At 37.8% G+C, this 15780-nt stretch overlaps 1 protein-coding gene across 4 annotated transcripts in view; it reads left to right on the top strand.

Moving 5' to 3' along the window:
- The window catches only part of LOC135465386 (uncharacterized), a 60301-nt gene that overhangs the window by 21771 nt on the left and 22750 nt on the right, over positions 1 to 15780 (top strand). Inside the window, exon 1 of one of the 4 annotated variants that reach the window (XM_064742608.1) lies at positions 5276 to 5336. The exons of 1 other annotated variant lie outside the window; for it this stretch is intronic. The gene's annotated coding sequence lies outside the window, so the exon portion shown is untranslated. Of the gene's footprint in view, positions 1 to 5275; positions 5337 to 7172; positions 7292 to 9214; positions 9336 to 15780 lie in introns of those variants that run through there. 2 more of the 4 variants (XM_064742610.1, XM_064742609.1) reach the window with 2 other exon arrangements.

Raw genomic sequence — 15780 nt, 5'->3', positions numbered from 1 at the left:
GACTGGGTAAGTCTGGAAGCCCCACAGTTTTGCCTGGTTGGGCAGTTGGGCATTTGAGCTCAATCACTTTCGAACCGCATTTCACAGTCCGTCTCTGGAGCATGCTGATTGGAGCCGAAGCTTTCAAGGTTTCTGGATCGTTGTTTTCAGGCCAGTGCTTTTTCCGATTGACTAAGTTCAGAAGGATTTGCCATTATCCTACAGAAGCAGTCAGGCGGAACCAAATGTTATGAGCTGGCTTTACATCATCTGCTGTAAAACAAGGCGAGTCCATCAGTAGTGCCGTGGAAACCTGAGGGGGTGTGGTTCATCATCCCCTGTCTACATGTACACATAGCCACCTTAGTCATGGATGCATCCATCGGTCCTTCATGGTATGAACATATACATATTGAGTAACCTGTGTACATGTAGGTAGACTTCAAACCAGACCTGAATGTGCCTCCAGCTAGCCCCTGTTAGGGCATTGACTACATGTTGATAGATGTCTATCTTGTCATTCAACTGTTTTGTTCTTAAAGGTGTAAACCATACCTACACAGTAACCTGTATAGGTAGATTTCTAACCAGACCTGAATGTTCCTTCAACTAGCCCCAGTTAGGGCATTGACTACATGTTGATAGATGTCAAGTCATGATATCACGTCATTCAACTGTTTTGTTCTTAAAGGTGTAAACCATACCTACACAGTAACCTGTATAGGTAGACTTCTAACCAGACCTGAATGTTCCTCCAGCTAGCCCCAGTTAGGGCATTGACTGCATGTTGATAGATGTCTAGTCATGATATCATGTCATTCAACTGTTTTGTTCTTAAATGTGTAAACCATACCTACACAGTAACCTGTATAGGTAGACTTCAAACCAGACCTGAATGTTCCTCCAACTAGCCCCTGTTAGGGCATTGACTACATGTTGATAGATGTCTAGTCCTGATATCTTGTCATTCAACTGTTTTGTTCTTAAATGTGTAAACCATACCTACACAGTAACCTGTATAGGTAGACTTCAAACCAGACCTGAACGTGCCTCCAGCTAGCCCCTGTTAGGGCATAGACTACATGTTGATAGATGTCTAGTCATGATATCATGTCATTCAACTGTTTTGTTCTTAAATGTGTTAACCATACCTACACAGTAACCTGTATAGGTAGACTTCAAAACCAGACCTGAATGTTCCTCCAGCTAGCCCCAGTTAGGGCATTGACTACATGTTGATAAATGTCTAGTCATGATATCATGTCATTCAACTGTTTTGTTCTTAAATGTGTAAACCATACCTACACAGTAACCTGTAAAGGTAGACTTCTAACCAGACCTGAATGTGCCTACAGCTAGCCCCTGTTAGGGCATAGACTACATGTTGATTGATGTCTAGTCATGATATCATGTCATTCAACTGTTTTGTTCTTAAAGGTGTAAACCATACCTACACAGTAACCTGTATAGGTAGACTTCAAACCAGACGTGAATGTGCCTCCAGCTAGCCCCAGTTAGGGCATTGACTACATGCTGATAGATGTCTAGTCATGATATCACGTCATTCAACTGTTTTGTTCTTAAAGGTGTAAACCATACCTACACAGTAACCTGTATAGGTAGACTTCTAACCAGACCTGAATGTTCCTCCAGCTAGCCCCAGTTAGGGCATTGACTGCATGTTGATAGATGTCTAGTCATGATATCATGTCATTCAACTGTTTTGTTCTTAAATGTGTAAACCATACCTACACAGTAACCTGTATAGGTAGACTTCTAACCAGACCTGAATGTGCCTACAGCTAGCCCCTGTTAGGGCATAGACTACATGTTGATTGATGTCTAGTCATGATATCACGTCATTCAACTGTTTTGTTCTTAAATGTGTAAACCATACCTACACAGTAACCTGTATAGGTAGACTTCAAACCAGACCTGAATGTGCCTCCAGCAAGCCCCAGTTAGGGCATTGACTACATGTTGATTGATGTCTAGTCATGATATCACGTCATTCAACTGTTTTATTCTTCAAGGTGTAATCTGTATAGGTAGACTTAGTACATGTAGTCACTACAAACCACACCTGAATTTGCCTTAAACTGGCACTAGTTAAGACGTTGACAACATATTGATTGATCTAGTCATGATATGTCACTTTACTAAGAGTTTTGCCGGAAGAACCATACCTATATAGTAACCTGTACAGGTAGGCTACAAATCAGACCTTAAAGTGCCCCAAACTGGCCCTAGTTAAAACATTGATATATCACATAACCCATCACATATCACATAAGTGGCGCTAGTAGCTACATGTACCTAATACATTTACACTGTACATGTAAATGTTGGTGTGGGATCTTATGTTGATGGATTTAATTAGACGCTAATAAGGGATGTGTTGTAAATTAACTAGCATTCTCAAGGTCTTATTTCAGTCAGTCATGAAATTAGGAAAAACAAAATCAACTCAACATTATCAACACAAAACAGGAGTCAGACTTCCAGATTTTTCTTTTTTCTACATTTCTCTTTAAATCAAAACTAAAATTTGAACTCCTGCAACAGTTGCTTATTACTTAGTGTTGGCTCAGTAGCATGTGGGGATCATGCACATGTATTTTGTTTTGTTTCATATTTCTTTAAAAGATAGACAAAAAACCAGTCATATGTAATCTGTATAAATCATTGTTACCGTCATCAGTATTAATTGATAGATACATTGTAATAGACCAAGCTCTGTGGAGCTTTATTCTCGCCAATTTTTTCCTATATGGGTACGCCTCTGTAGATATATACAGTTTGTCCCAGAAGTCATGCACCATCCTGATTTTCATTTTTTTTCTGTGGTTCAGGTTTAATACTGATTTTAAAATTTTTTTTCTCTCTTAGAGTTAATTATGGCTAATAAACTAACAGTGCAAGAAAGAGTTGAATTGGTTTTTATGTTTGGAAGAGATGGGGCAACACACCGTTCTGTAGCTCAATCATTCAGTCTCAACCTGGATGGTGCCTGACTTCTGGTACACCCTGTATATATATATATATATATATATATATATATATATATATATATATATATATATTTATATGGTATATTGGTGAATGAAAAATCAAAATGAAATGAACAAATTAAGTATTAACCTCTTATCCATATAAAAATAAGAATAAGAAAATGATTTCATAGCTCAGTAATATATGTGTAGTTCTTTTGTTATATTTACTGTCTGTTCTATATTAATTTGCGCATATCTCAGTAATACATGTATAGTTCCTTTGTTATATTTACTGCCTGTTCTATATTAATTTGCGCATATCTCAGTAATACATGCATAGTTCCTTTGTTATATTTACTGTCTGTTCTATATTAATTTGTGCATATCTCAGTAATACATGTATAGTTCCTTTGTTATATTTACTGCCTGTTCTATATTAATTTGCGCATATCTCAGTAATACATGCATAGTTCTTTTGTTATATTTACTGTCTGTTCTATATTAATTTGCGCATATCTCAGTAATACATGTATAGTTCCTTTGTTATAATTACTGTCTGTTCTATATTAATTTGCGCATATCTCAGTAATACGTGTGTAGTTCCTTTGTTATAATTACTGCTTGTTATATATTAATTTGCGCATATCTCAGTAATACGTGTATAGTTCCTTTGTTATAATTACTGCTTGTTATATATTAATTTGCGCATATCTCAGTAATACGTGTGTAGTTCCTTTGTTATATTTACTGCCTGTTCTATATTAATTTGGGCATATCTCAGTAATACATGTATAGTTCCTTTGTTATATTTACTGTCTGTTCCATATTAATTTGCGCATAGCTCAGTAATACATGTATAGTTCTTTTGTTATATTTACTGCCTGTTCCATATTAATTTGCGCATATCTCAGTAATACATGTGTAGTTCCTTTGTTATATTTACTGCCTGTTCTATATTAATTTGCGCATATCTCAGTAATACATGTATAGTTCCTTTGTTATAATTACTGCTTGTTATATATTAATTTGCGCATATCTCAGTAATACGTGTGTAGTTCCTTTGTTATAATTACTGTCTGTTCTATATTAATTTGCGCATATCTCAGTAATACGTGTGTAGTTCCTTTGTTATAATTACTGCTTGTTATATATTAATTTGCGCATATCTCAGTAATACATGTATAGTTCCTTTGTTATATTTACTGCCTGTTCTATATTAATTTGCGCATTTGACAAATTAGCATTTTTGACCACGTGCTCTGGTAAATTTTATACTTGTACTGCATCAACTTCCTTGAAATGAAAAAAAAGAATCTTTTTAAATATTTTATAAATTGAATATTTAATTTTAAGTTTCTAGAGAATCCTGTTATTAATTTAGAATTCAATCTGTTTGCATCTTGACCACTACTATTTAAATATTTTCTTGTCTTATTTTATCTTATAAAAGCTTTACACATTTATTTAGGCAAGAAGGTGTCAAAATATGTGTGTTATTTTTAAGCAATTAAGAATGGAGAAAAAAATGATGACTTATTTATCTTCAGTAAAATTATGTCAGGTTTTATGTGAAAAGAGGGGCTGGATGTGTAAATAATTAGCTTGGAACATGTTAGGCTGGTACATTATGCATTACCTGTATACCGTCCATTTGTGTGTAGCTGTGGCGATTAAGGGCATATATTATATAGCGTGTGCTATTTTTACAAGAAGTACGGCCTTGTAAAACAGCGAACAAGGAAGCTCAGGACAGGCTGGCTTGTGTCCACAGCCAGGCGTTGTTGTCGCTCCAGTGAGCACGCTGGGATTGTCTCCGCTGTGCTCTGCCTTCAGACATTTCCTGCAAACACAGCGGAAATATCAGTGAGGCTCCAGTGAGCACGCTCCACGGCTGGTAGCCTAGCATGAGCTAGCCTTGCGTGAGAGTAGGTGTAGCTCATCGCCGTGTCGAGTTCAGTCAGCTGGGGCAGTGTATAAGCAGGCTGCTAGTGGAGGACACAAAACACTACCGCAATCCTCATTTACATTTATACACCTCCTCCAAGCTGCTCACTCTCTCTACATATATGCCTTGATGGGGTACAGCATCCTGGCTTTTGGATCGGGACACTGGACTAGTTAGACCAGGTCCTAGTGATTTTCACCTTTAGTGCAAATCTCCCTTGTACTAAAGCTAACCCCAATTTACAGCGTTCCTTACAGGCTGGCAGAAATCACCAGCCTTATCGACAAGGGGCGTTATACTTGATCCACCTTGCTGCAACGACAACAGCCTGTTATATTAGGCATTAACCCACATTGCATAAAGCAGTGTCTGTAGACCACAATGTGATGGTGGAGTACTGTCTATAAGCCAGCATGCATGTAAGTATATACATACCGTTTACTGCTGATTTTAGGTTTGATTGAGATTTTACAATGCTGAAATCTTAGTGCTTTAATAAGCATCACTAGGTAGATTGCGTTTAGCGTAACCGTCCACAGGTAAGCTTTATTGTATGTACCACTACTGAAATATTGTAGAAAAAAAAAATTATTGTTTAGAAAACGCTGTATACATGAGCATGTAGGTTAAGAATTGCAGTACATTCAGCTGGTGGTGTTGTTGTTGTACACAGCTGTAAAATGAACTGTACCAAACTCTTGCTCTATGGGGCCGGTACTTCGTGTAGCTACCACTGGCTGCTTTATTGTGGTGAGGGTGAAATGATGTATGTTTTGGGAGACTGCCGTTATGGTTTTTACCATTATCATGGTGAAGGGACTGATTTATGATATGAACGTGGCTGAAGTGCTTGTGTAACATGTGTGCGTAACAATCATATTTATGCCACTTAATTCCTATATCATCTTAGACCATAAACACCCCACAAACTTCCCGCCCCCAACCCACTTCTCCACTTTCTTAGCTCAGGGAGAAAGGTATTGTGTAAATATATATTCACCACGTTTTCAGGGAAAGAACACAATTAAGTGTTAACTTAACCTGAGGGGGCCAGGGGATAGGATTTCTTAGGGACTTCCCCCACTGTTTACATGGCTCATGCCATTTTTCTTGGAAATACAATATAGCTTTTACACGTGTAAATTCAAATAGTATTGTTTCGGTTATAGATAGATTGAAAGAAGACATTTAACAAATTCATCTAAAGATCCGTTACTAAAATTTTTTATGTTTTGTTTGAAAGCACATACTATGCATGTGTATTTACATTGTACTTGTACATGAATTTTAATGTTAAATATTCTCTCTATTTAGTTAATATGTGGTTTTAATTTATATTTACAGGGAAAATTTGTAAATCACAGTAAATGACGAAATTGTCAAAATGTCATTTAATAATACTTTTTGGGCAGAACGTTACATTTTCTCAGTAGGATATCATCGTACTGTACCTGAAAACACCTTCCCAAGATCAATAGAACTGCAGAATCAGGCAAAATGTGCTACTTAGTCAAAGGTGAAATTTTACATTGCGCTTTACATTGTATTCAAGCAAGTGTTTGAGTGTAAGGAGACCGTGTATATTGAAGCATAGAATGCACATGCATATATGATAGGTGAATAAAGAAAATAAGTAAATCTGTTTAGAGGTGCTGATGAACACCACTTACCTCTAGTCAGTAGGATGCGCATATCTGTACTCATAGGAGAAAATTCACCCATGAGAAACTTTGTCGGTGCATTGCCACAGGTTGATGGTTTACCCTGGGAAAACCACAAAACTGACTTCCATTACGTATTAAAGTGAGGATAAAAAGGCTTGAGTATGGTATTGAACAACAGTCAGATAAATTAAGAAAACATGTTTCATTTCAGTATGCGTATTCAAGCTAAGATATGGTTTTGTTGTATGTTTATATATGTTAAGTTTCTTTCAACACAGATACTTTTGAACTTGAGGTGCTTTTTTATGTGAATTTAACTTCCGGAAATTAAATTTTAAGAGCAAGAACTGTACATCTACGCAGATGAGTTTGCCTATCATTGTGTTTCTTCAGTGGGGAAAAAAAATCAAAAGATCTTTGCATTTGGAACTGTAATTTTCATGGTGTAGTTACGGTACATTTAGTATGAAATATTAGATTTCTGTGATTTTGACAAGTTTGAGTAAAATAATTCACACCAAACTACATATAGATCATTTAAGTTGTTAAGAATTTTTTTTTTTTTTTTTTTTTGTTCACTAAATATGATAAGAAGCAAAGGTCAACCAAGTGAGGGCTATAGGGATATGATAAACTGTGTACCTGGACAGTGTCTGATCTGAATGATGACCGTATAATCAGGGAGGCTCTAGAGGGGCGGACACTCTGAGGTGAGAAACAGCTCTTTCTGGTTGATCCACTGAACAGCTTAGCATAATAAATAAGCAAGGTAACTGGGAAGAAATTCATTTTGTTTGCTTTCAATATTTGGACTTAAATTCATCCTCAGGAGAATTGTCCTGAACGTACATGTCTAGAAGGCTGTGAAATATTTCATTTTAGGGAAGGGGGTGTAATTTGTAACCTGTGATTTGTGTAGAAGCTGTATGATTCTACTCCATAGTTATATGCACTGCACAGTTTACAATTTTGTAGTTCTCAAAAACTTAATAATATCACATGTGTTGTATTGGATTCTAGTTTCTACTCTCAACAACAACAACAATGTTTTGGTTTAAATGAGGGTTATAACTGCCAGGTGAAAAAATGTGAAAATGTGTTATTTTCTGTTTGTGATAGTCACTTGTTTCTGGTTGTGTAATTCTTTGACCTTTTCGTGTGTTTGCAAGGTGTTTATTCAGCAGTATTCTGGAAGGCATTTTTCTGTGTTGACTGATGAAATTGTACTTATTGTGAAACCCTGAAATTGGCCAATCAAACCAATGTAGTTTTGTCTCTAAAATCAGTTGCTCCTCCGTATGCGAAAAGGTTGAGGAATTAGGGCAATGTGCGTTAATTATAGAGATCTGGATTGATATTTTGGAAGTTTTGGGTTGGTCAGAGAAAAGCTTGTCTGTCCACACACAGACATCTTCCCTATGATGCACATTATTTAATGAGGGAACATCTGTTCGTCTGATTTGATGATTCTCAAATTATATGTGCTTCATTGCATTGTTAAATTTCAATGATTCTGTAGTCTGTTAATATTTAATGATTAATTTTAAAACAAAATGTGTGAGTTTACTCCTGGCCTTAGACATGAAATTTGTGGATCAATCCCTCTAACAGTTTTTTTTTGGATCTTTTCCCATGTAACAGTAAGCACTGCTCATGTGGCTGTTTGTGTTGTCTAACATTTGTTGAAGACCACTGGTCTTTCACCAGTATGATATGCATACAATTCTATGAATGTCACTTGTACGAAAGATTGCGAGGAACTTGACAAAGGCATGTGGCTTACCCCAGTGGCTTGAAGTATCGCCTCTAATAAAACTGACGAACATTATAACAGTGAAAGATTCTTCAGTATTTGGCTTCGAACAGCAATCAAATAAATCAAAGAATGTTTGTCTGACTCATAATTGAGTTGGCACACCTGTCCGCTGAGTGATTGGAAGAAGGAGATGTGGCCAAGTGCCACAGGTGCGGTGAAACAGACATCAGACAGGCTGGTAATCAGACAACTCCCTGTGACAGGGCCTGTCTACGTGCAGGACCAAGAAGTTCACAAGGAATCGAGATAAGTTGTATGGCACTGATTGCAGGGCAGCAAGGCAGCCCTCATTCATCTCTTAGGTTATTTTTTTAGTAGAGTAAAAGTCTACAATTTCTGTTTATGTCAGACATTGTATGTCATATATATACTGTATGCTTCTGAAGAAATGATCAAATGATTCAGGGAAATAAAACTGGTTTTTATCTCTGGTTGATGTAAACCTGGTTGTCCAAGAGTGCAAATCATCCCTAGGGTCAGTGTATGAATGGGTGTTTTTACAAACATTAAATACAGAAAGTAGCCCATCTATATATGCAAAGAGATGGAAGATGATCTTGAGAACAATATTGATATTAGTCAGTTAGATAAAGATATCAGCACATGATGCTTGAACACACACATGTGCCACATAACACCATGTTCAGTGTCTTCTTATACATGTATTAAAACAGATTACCAGTTCATGCATCTGTCAGTTCCTGCCTATGGTAACCCCCCATCGGAGCCCCGATGAAGTCAGGTGGGGAGTTAGTGTAGTCAGCAGGCCATGGGGATTACAAGCTTGTTATCAGTTGACCTAGTTGCGCTTTGTTCAGGAAATATCTGGGTGATTTTTCGCCTGAGCCGTGCTGACATGGTGTAAGGTGAGTGGATCGCTCAGTACTGGGTCTTACCTGGCACAGGTGTGTCGTGGTCTCACCTGACCGCTCGTTAAGGTAACCTGTCCAGACTAGGAGATATTCCCATTTCTTTTGTAGTCCACTGGTTGAGCTCAGCACAGGAAGGCCAGGCTTGCCTACATAGTCCAGCACCTCTATATTCCTGTTAATCTACCCTAATTGGTATAAATTAATTTACCACTACTTGTAGTTGCCCTCTTACACGGAACTATACTTGCCAGCCATTGTTATCTGCTGTAGCTTACTCAGTCAGGCAGGTCAAATTGAGGACATGCCCTTATTAGTCAATGGGTCTGTATACCAAATAAGTACATGTGTACATGTACTTGTTTAATATTTGTCAAGATATTTCATAGTTTTACCATTTTCATTAAGTCAAGGCAAATCTTACATGTACTGTGTATCGCTATGCTTTTATATCACTCAAGTCATGTACAGTAATTCTTCCAATTTTTTTCGAAAAGATATTAGTAGTGCTGAAAGCAAAAAATTACATTTCTCTCTCACTTTTGGTGGCAAATTTTAGTAAAGATATGGTGATGTTCTTCATTCTCCGGAATAACCATGTGAGAAAAAAGAAGCTATGGATTCCTGTTAGATTTGATCATATTATGTTGGCTAAAAGGAGCATGTCCGATGTCCCAAAAATGAGAAGGATTACAGTAAACCTGGCCATACACAAGTACATGTGAAGCATCTGACTTGATAAAATGTATACAGATCTTTATGTTATCTGTATATTGTTTCATCAATTGATTAACAAAAGGAACATAATGCCAGTGAAACCAAATCAGTTTGTTTACCAGTTGTCTATTGTACTCTGAGCTGACATCATGAATGTAGTTGTGAGTTCTAATCCAGCTTCGGCCGCCTGAAGATATTGAATATATTTCCCTAGATATTGTACATGTACCTGTAATGAATCCACCATTACCTGGTCTTAGTAAGCAGATGTGACTGCCACAGGTGGGAGAGATGGTCATGTGTGAGTTAATTAGCATTCAGAGATCTGGATGCTTTTGATGGTTTAGTAAATGTGTTTTTTTCTGGACTGTGAAGGTGATGTCTGGAGGTTGTGCCTGTAGAGCCTTGAGAAGCGAGCATGGGGAAATGGAAGGTGAACAGAGGTGAAAATTAGCCAAATTAAGATGAAAGAACCTTTGATAGAAACTGTTCGATGTTTTAAACTCTATTTATGCTAATTGTTTTGTAGGTAGAGTACATGTACTAATGAAAATGTGTTTTGAATTAATAAGTATATGATAAAGAAAAGAAGTGAAAGAATAAAGAACTGAAAGGTTTCACTGATATGGTATAATGACAAAAAAGTATCTAAAATATCCCTTGATTGTGTAAAATATAACAATTTGTTTGTAAACACTATTTTTTGGTTATATTGATAAATTTTGGTGGGGCAAAGTATGATATAATGGTGTACATGTACACTTCAGTGTAATCCGCATCAAAAAACTGTCGGAAAGACTGTGTAGTTTACTTGTATTTAGTTGTTGACTTTAATTTATCTGATAAACATAACTACATAAGAGGCTTTGGTTTTAATACTGTTCAAAACAAAAAAAGAAAAGATTATTACTGTGTGGTTGATAAATCACATACACTTCATTCTCTTTATGACAAACAATACTTTATAATGTTCTTGTGACTGGCACAGATGGGTTGAGGTTGTTTTTGAACAGTGGGAAGTTCCCTGTTGTTAATGAAAGCTAATGTTTACAAAAACTGCCTAGACTGGAGTTGATGATGGATTTAAAGGCAGAGAAAACACTCAACATAAAGTATGCTGAAAGACCATTAAAAACTACTCACAAAAATAGTTGGATATGTTTTTTTAGTATTTTGTCTACCCAGAAAAATGCATTTGGAACTTTTGATTGTAAAGATACCTTGTCTGACTATATTGGGACCAATGATGATCACACAACACACATACACCGCTTGATTTCATTATTCTAAATGCTTATTATATACATGTAGATCTTTGAATGTACTCTCTGAATGGACCGTGAAACAAACTTTTTGAAGGAAAAAATATAGATGTGATGTACCCTGTGTGACGTCACTGATACCCTGTGTGACGTCACTGATACCCTGTGTGACGTCACTGATACCCTGTGTGACGTCACTGATACCCTGTGTGACGTCACTAATACCCTGTGTGACGTCACTGGTACCCTGTGTGACGTCACTGATACCCTGTGTGACGTCACTGGTACCCTGTGTGACGTCACTGATACCCTGTGTGACGTCACTGATACCCTGTGTGACGTCACTGATACCCTGTGTGACGTCACTAATACCCTGTGTGACGTCACTGGTACCCTGTGTGACGTCACTGATACCCTGTGTGACGTCACTGGTACCCTGTGTGACGTCACTGATACCCTGTGTGACGTCACTGATACCCTGTGTGACGTCACTGATACCCTGTGTGATGTCACTGGTACCCTGTGTGACGTCACTTGTACCCTGTGTGACGTCACTGGTACCCTGTGTGACGTCACTGATACCCTGTGTGACGTCACTGATACCCTCTGGTTCACTACAAGCACCATAGATTCTGATGTTTTAGAACCGTTTTGTTCGGCTGGAAAAATTTTATAAAAAGTAAATCGAACTGTTTTCATGGAAAGTGTTTTGTGGTCTTTCACCTGATATATTCTTCATTTTAGTGTTTTCTTTGAATTTAAAATGACTTCATTCCGTCTAGGTATACATATATGTAAACTTCCTCTGGGCCATCAGGCTGAAACATCCAGTGTAGGAGAAGAATACAAAGTGCTACATATGAAATGGTTAGAGCATCCGCATCGGGAGCAGTAGATCCAGGGTCAATCCTGGGTCGGGTCACACCTAATACCTTAAAAAAAGAGGAAGTTGTAACTTGAAATGCCAATGAAATCAAATGAATAAATCTAATCCAAAGTGTGACAGTGGGTAACACACATGGAGACGTAGTCCTCAACACAAGACCTATCCCAGTGATCCTTATCTAAAATGTATCTAAGTGAAATCAAGCTGTGAACCTGAAACTTGGTTGAATATGAACAGGTGCATGACCATTAAGCCCCTTTCAGTTTTTTCCTCGAAATGCTAGGAAAAAAAGTGCAGCATGAATTAATTCAAACGTAGCGCTCTATTGGTAATACAGCAACCCATTCAGTTATAAATAGTATCTTTTTGATCTGTCATTTATATGAATTGGTTCTTCTGCTTTCTATGTTGTAGTTTAGTAAGAGTAGCTCATTTTTTTCCTTGTCATCTGTTCGTCTCCTGTATTTTTCTGAGTGATAATCATATGGTCACTGAACCATGACTGCCTTCTGAAAGTCGTCTGCTATTGTGAGTTCCAGGATCTCAGGCGCAAAGAAAAGGATGTGTGTCAAGATGTAGATATTTGTCAAGTACATCTTGCACAACTTTTCTTTGTTGGAGTTTAGCAGACTGTAAAAAGCCCCACATAACTTCCTCCAAGCTGTGGAACTGAATAGCAGGGTGTAACATGAACCGTGTGTATTTATACGGCACAAAAACTAGGTTTGCGTGACGCTGTAACGAGTCATTTGGCTGGAGATGTGTACTGGCCGCCATGCCTGTTGCTGGGATTTTCACGTCCACCTGTGTAAGCAGGCTGTGTGGATCTGTAGCTCTGATAACATTACAACCCATTCCCCAGCGCCTCCAGTGTACATGCAGAAAGCCTCTTATATCTTAGGGAGGGGGATGGAAAAGCTAAAATAAACTGTTACCTCAATTAAAAAGCTTTATAGGAAAAACTTGGTAACTTTCCTATATCATCAAATCAGTTCTTCTATTAAAGTGTAGTGTGATACTTACCCTAATTGTTTCTTTCCACTCTCAGTTTTATTTTGAGTTTGTACCTCATCTGTTTGCCCTTGTGTCTGAGCAGGCATGTCTGTGATTTGGCTCTCAGAAACAATTTGAAATTTAAGTTATATCTTTCATTTAAGTACCCTTTGATATTTGGTGTGTCTACTTGTTTGTCTGTCCATTTACTTGGCTGCCTGTTTGTCTGGCTCTCTGCCTGCCTGTTTGTCTGTGTGTCTGTCTGTCTGTTTGTCTGGCTGTCTGTCTGCCTGTTTGTCTGGCTGTAAACTACTCACCATGTATTGTACAATACCTTACACTATCATAGTACAACTATGGTATTGTATAAAGATTACAAGTATTCCAACAACTTCACGTAATACATCGACTTTGCAGTATGGCTGTACCACAACTGTGTTGCGTACCATACATTGCGCTTTCTTGTTGTGCAGTATGCTGTAACCCAGTGCAGTTCATTTTGCTGTTTTGTACTGTAATACTGTTCCCAGTGCATCATAGTACATCTGCTGTGCAAATTGTACTGTAACATATGATCACAGCACAACCTCTGTGTACATGTACTTTGTACAGTAATGTACAGTATTACAGTACAGATATTGTGTTGTGTATATATATCGTACAGTGTCACAGTACAACCACTGTGCAGTGTACATGTATATTAATACAGTGCCACAGTACAACCATTGTGCTGTGTACATGTATGTTAGTGCAGTGCCACAGTACAACCACTGTGCTGTGTACATGTATATTAGTACAGTGCCACAGTACAAGCACTTTGCTGTGTACATGTATATTAATACAGTGCCACAGTACATCCACTGTGCTGTGTACATGTATATTAGTACAGTGCCACAGTTCAACCACTGTGCTGTGTACATGTATATTTGTGCTGTGGCACAGTACAACCACTGTGCTGTGTACATGTATATTAGTACAGTGCCACAGTTCAATCACTGTGCTGTGTACATGTATATTTATGCTGTGCCACAGTACAACCATGGTGCTGTGTACATGTGTCTTAGTACAATGGCACAGTACAACCACTGTGCTGTGTACATGCATATTAGTGCAGTACCACAGTACAAGCACTGTGCTGTGTACATGTATATTAGTGCAGTGCCACAGTACAACCACTGTGCTGTGTACATGTATATTAGTACAGTGCCACAGTTCAACCACTGTGCTGTGTACATGTATATTTGTGCTGTGGCACAGTTCAAACACTGTACTGTGTACATGTATATTAGTATAGTGCCACAGTACAACCACTGTGCTTTGTACACGTATATTAGTGCAGTCTCTCAGTACATTTCTTGTCTGAACAGTATGAACAGTATTGCATTAGAACTGTTGTGTTACATACTTAAGTACTGTATGTACATGTACATGTACTGTGCATCTTTTATTAAGTCACTTAGGAGGTGTAATTATCATCTACGTTTTGAAGGGTTAAAGAAATGAACATGATTTGTCAGCTGTCAGAAGCTGTTAGTCATAATGATAGATGGTGTAATGTAATGTAGACCTGATGTCTTACTGGTAGACTGGGGCTTACAAGGAGGGGGTGCCACGCACATTGCAATTTCCGTACTGGTGGACTTGATGGAAAAGACTCTTGTCATTTTAATTTTTGTTTTTGTGTTTTACTGGTGAGTCTAGAGTAAAATATTGATACCTGCAATGAATAATGGAATTGATAATACAAATTTTTCTTTCGTTTGACATAGACATTTTTATGAGTCCCCTGCCTTTTTGTTAAGATTTTCTGATCTAATAAACAGGATATTTGGAGAAAAACTTGCTGGGACAGTCTACATTTACCATAAATTCAATAGTTTATTTTTATACCCTGAAAAATAGTGATTCTGCCCGTGAAAAAGAAATATAAATTGGTTTGGCCTTGATATCAAGATGCGGATGGTCGTGGGTTTCCCCCGGGCTCAGCCCGGTTTCCTCCCACCATAATGCTGGCCGCCGTCGTATAAGTGAAATATTCTTGAGTACGGCGTAAAACACCAATCAAATAAATAAATAAATAAATTGATATCAAGATTACAACACCTGTAGTAATCAACAGTTTAGCTCTAAGAATAAATTAAAAGTGATATTAACAGTTAACAGTTATATCATGTTACCAATACAAACATGAGTTAAGGTACGTGTGTAGTAGTTTTGGTTGCCTGTAGTAAAGAGTGAGTCAGATGGGAAAACTTGACTTTGAGATACAAGTGAATTAGAAATTGTATTTAGGTTTATTTGCGTGTATGGGCCACATATTCATAGTGACTGATCACTAATTGATCAACCACCACTTCGGTGGCCAAGTGGTTAACTTGGAGCATCTGCCTCGAAGGCGGAGGACCCAGGATCAAACCCAGGCCGGGTCATAGGAAAGACTTCAAAAATGGTACTTGTGACACTGCAGCACTGAGAAGTTAGAGCAAGGAAAGAGGACTGATTGGCTCAGTGTCAGTATAATGTGACTGGTTGGAGTATCATGTCTGGTGCCTTTGTTTTGATACTTCAGTGACGGCAGCACTTTGGTGGTATGGACTCACCCTGCCAAAAGAAGACAAGGTGTACATGTCTATACACATACCTAATGACTCCTCCT

Source organism: Liolophura sinensis, chromosome 5 (assembly GCF_032854445.1).
Source record: "Liolophura sinensis isolate JHLJ2023 chromosome 5, CUHK_Ljap_v2, whole genome shotgun sequence".
In the NCBI taxonomy this organism is placed as follows: Eukaryota; Metazoa; Mollusca; class Polyplacophora; order Chitonida; family Chitonidae; genus Liolophura; species Liolophura sinensis.
The sequence above is the reverse complement of the archived record's forward strand: the minus strand, read 5'-3'. Positions and strand labels throughout refer to the sequence as shown.